This window comes from Heterodontus francisci, chromosome 35, assembly GCF_036365525.1.
Source record: "Heterodontus francisci isolate sHetFra1 chromosome 35, sHetFra1.hap1, whole genome shotgun sequence".
Taxonomy (NCBI): Eukaryota; Metazoa; Chordata; class Chondrichthyes; order Heterodontiformes; family Heterodontidae; genus Heterodontus; species Heterodontus francisci.
The window spans coordinates 34,786,533-34,790,922 of NC_090405.1; the positions used below are offsets into that span (position 1 = coordinate 34,786,533).

The following is a 4,390-nucleotide window of genomic DNA, read 5'->3' on the forward strand; positions in this document are numbered from 1 at the left end:
TATCTAAAGGCAATGTACATTGCATTTAAAGTGGAATGGCAGGAGTTGTGAGGCACTTCATGTGTCTGTATCGAAGGAATCTGATCTCTATTGTACTTTCTGAAATGTGAAATTTGAACTGTTTTAAACTGTTTTACAATGTATTTTAATGAATAAAGTATATTTTTGGGAAAAAAACAACAGCTGTAGGAGTAACTTCACAACGTGGACTGCAGCAGTTCAAGAAGGTGGCTCATCACCACCATCTCAATTCTGGTTCAATGATTGGGCTATTCATGTGATTGCGTAAAATGTGCTGTCCTTTTTGTTACGACGGAGCACATTATCCATCTGATCTTGAACTAGGAGTCGTTGTTTGTAATAAAAGCAAAAAAAAAAGGGCAACTAGGGATGGGCAGTAAAAGCTATGCCTGGGTCACTCAAAGCCCAAGGATAAACTAAAAGGTGCTGTTTACTGGGGGAATATGGCCTTTCACAGCATTCTACATTATAACAAGATCTTTACAGTAAGTATATTGCAGCACTGCATAATACAATACAGTAGTACACAGTGTACAGTTACTACATCTCAAAACTAATTTATTGTGTGATTTGCTTGGAGATGTTTTGACACAAAAGCTGCTATAAAAGTGCAGATGACAAAGCCCTGGATAACAAATACAGTGTAGAATCACAATACAGAGCATAGCATCCTCAACATAGCGCTGTATAGCAAAACATATCTAAGCTACCCAGTGAAGCCAAATACAGCATTGCATAATATTTCTTTGTATAGCATTGAATCTTCCATACAAACTTTCCAAGGCAGTGTCCAGTCAGGATAATTGGCCTGTACAGTATTATTTGTGTATTATTTATTCAGGGCATAATTCATTGCTCGTCAAGGTAGTGGCACCATGCAAAACTTAACTGTTCTTTGCTGGTCTACAGAATACAGTATAATGCATGAAAAGTGTAGGCAGTCCTGCGTAACATAATAGAACTGGACAAATCAACACGCCTGCCTCATAGACCGCACAAAGGCTCTGTGTTGTAATGGATAATTTAAGGCTTCATAGTATTATACAGAATGATACATCTCTGTACTTCAGAACAGTGCATGATGAGGCTCACTGTAACCCAGCATAGTGTAGTACAATACTGAATAACACACCCGTGTAAATACTCCGCTGAATGCACCACATTACAGACCTGACTTGCACAGCACAGCCATCCCAGAAAGACTATCCTCATTCACATCACAACTTGCTACTGGCACGAAACGCATTCCTACCAAGAAAGAAATTTTCCATCAGTTAAAAATAAAATGTTTACCATGTGGAATTCTGTTAAGTAGTGGTAGTAAAATGTACAACACAGAACCAGGTCATTCGACCCAATAAGAGCACTTATTGATTAGCGGTGTCTGGCAGTAACAAGCCCAAAGTACTTCATCCACAGGAGATATAAACTACTGAGACCAAGAGTCTGCTCTAACTGGTCAGTTTCATTGTAACTCAGATTCCAATCAGCGAGCTCACCTTTATTTGCTTCTTCTAAGTTAAGCCATCTTTGAAGACCTGACAATTCAAATTTAGTTTGAAATATTGAATTTTCTGCTACCTTTCATGCAACTGATTATACCTGAATTGAAAAACAGGACTAAACATCTCCCATTTAATTCTTTGTAATTACTCCATAGGTTTTTTTTTTAAGTATTTAAAATATTTGATCTTCCAATTAAATCAGGGGTACCTCTGCTTTAATGTGCATTCATGGAACAAACAGATAAATAGATAAGTTTTTTTTTAAATTGTGAAATTTTTTTAGTACTAATGCAAAAGTCGGCCAGATGTGCCCCCACACCTATAGAAAGCGCTACTGACCACTCCGAGACTGGTAGCCAGACTCTGCTAGACTGAAATTTGAATGCTGACTTCATGTGCAATGGTCCCCTCCCTGCAGTTAAATTTGATTGTTTAGAGAGTGCAGGCAGCAGTCTTCACACTCTGTAAATGTTTGGATTAACAGCAGGTAGGTTTAAAAATGTCTGGGGGTCAAATGGAATTACTGAATTTACACTTCAGTGTAAAACAGACCAAGGGATTTACTGGATTTATATTCCAATGAGTAACAGACCAAGGGAGTTACTGGATTTCTATTCCAGTGAGAAACAGACCATGGGATTTACTGGATTTCTATTCTAGTGTGAAACAGACCAAGGGAGATGCTGGATTTATATTTCAGTGTGAAAAAGACTCAGGGATTTACTGAAGTTATACTCCAGACTGTGCCAAAATGATCCAAGAGATTTACACCCTATGCATTGTCAAATGGAAGTAGCGTGATGCTGTTTCCACCAAGACCACTGTGCCTGCATTCACTTACATGCACACACACAGATAGATAGAGAAAAGAGGTGAAGAATTTGAAGTGAGGTAGGTTTTTTGGGTTCACGGTAACCTGTTGAATCTTCTTGAAGGTCAATTTCTTCTTTAAAGTTACAGGCCTGGGTTGTCTGTAGATTTCTCGGTTGGTTCAAATTTCAGTCTGGACACAGGAGATAACTTTCAGTTCTCTGTTGCACAAGTTGAAGTGTAAAACTCACAGCAGAGCAGCTTCTTTTGGCTTGCTGAATTTTCTCCCAGCTGTCAGCTGGAGAGGCTTTCGTGATGCTTTTCCTGGGTCTCTGTCTCCAGAGAGGTACTTTTAAGGTCAAAATGGTTTCACATCTTGTCTTTTGTTGGGAGATATAGATCTTCCTCCCTGTGGTGACTGACAACGGCCCAGGATGTGGCTACATCACACCTTCTTTGCTTCAGAAGAACACATTCAATTCAAAACTATCTCTTGCTGGGTTTAGGATGGATGTAATTGACACCTCTTAGCTTAGAATGTATCCTTGTCAGACAATAAGACACTTTGAAAATACAGTTTGATCTTCAGTGGCCATTTTCGAAGCACGTGGTCCACTTTTTAAATAAAAATGGGGGACTTTAATCATCCAAACATAGATTGGGATAATAATAGTATAAAGGGCATTGAGGGGCAAGTGTTCCTAGAGTGTGTTCAGGAAAATTTTCGAAAGCAGTATGTTTCTAGTCCAATGAGAAAGGAGGCATTGCTAGACCTGGTTCTTGGGAATGAGTTGAGCCAAATGGATCAAGTATCAGTAGGAAACCATTTAGGGGATAGTGATCATTGTATCATAAGGTTTAGGCTGACTATGGAAAAGGACCAAGAACAATCCAGAGTAAGAATAATTAACTGGGGGAAAGCCAACTTCAATGGGTTAAGAACAGATCTGGTATGAATACATTGGAGTCAAAAGTCGGCAGAAAAAATGGTAGCTGAACAATGGGCTACCTTCAAAGAAGATGTAGTTCGGGCACAGTCAAGGTATTTTCCCTCAAAGGGGAAAGGTAATGTAAACAAATCTAGAGCTTCCAAAAGAGATAGAGATTAAGATAAAGAAGAAAAAATCAGCTTATGACAGATGTCAGGTAGAAAATACTATTGAGAATCAGGCTGAACATAGAAAGTTCAGAAGGGAAGTGAAAAATCAAATAAGAGAAGCAAAGACAAAACATGAAAAAAGACTGGCATCTAACATAAAAGGGAAACCCAAAGTTTTCCATAGACATATAAATAGTAAAAGGGTGGTAAAAGGAGGAGTGGGGCCGATTAGGGACCAGAAAGGGGATTTACACATGGAAGCAGAGGGCATAGCTGAGGTATTAGATGAATACTTTGCACCTGTCTCCGCCAAGGAAGAAGATGCAACCCAGGCTATGGAGAACGAGGAGATAATTCAGACACGAGAAGGATTTAAAATTGATAAGGAGGACTTATTGCTAGGCTGTCTGTACTTAAAGCGGATAAGGCACCAGGCCCCGATGAGATGTATCCAAGGATACTGAGGGAAGTGAGAGTGGAAATTGTGGAGGCACTGGCCATAATTCTTTAGTCTTCCTTAGACTAGGGGATGCCAGGGGACCGGAGAATTGCAAACGTTACACCCTTGTTCAAAAAAGGCTGTAAAGATAAGTCCAGCAACTGCAGGCCACTCAGTTTAACTTTGGTGGTGGGGAAACTTCGAGAAAGACTAATTTGGAACAAAATTAATAGTCACATGGACAAATGCAGTTAATTAAAGAAAGCCAGCATGGATTTCTTAAGGGAAATCATGTTTAATTAACTTGGAGTTTTTGAGGAGGTAACAGAGAGGGTTGATGAGGGCAATTGTGTTGATGTGGTGCACATGGACTTCCAAAAGGCGTTTGATACCATGCCACACAGACTTGCGAGCAAACTTGTAGCTCGTGGAATAAACAGGACATTAGCAATATGGCTATGGAATTGGCTGAGTGACAGGAAACAAATAGTAGTTAATGGATGTTTTTTGGGTTGG

At 39.5% G+C, this 4,390-nt stretch overlaps 1 non-coding gene across 1 annotated transcript; it reads left to right on the plus strand.

Moving 5' to 3' along the window:
- Positions 1-243: 243 nt before the first annotated feature.
- On the plus strand, positions 244-336 carry LOC137350770 (small nucleolar RNA U13). Its single transcript, XR_010969482.1, has one exon. It is a non-coding gene; the product is annotated as a small nucleolar RNA U13 (small nucleolar RNA).
- Positions 337-4,390: the final 4,054 nt, after the last annotated feature.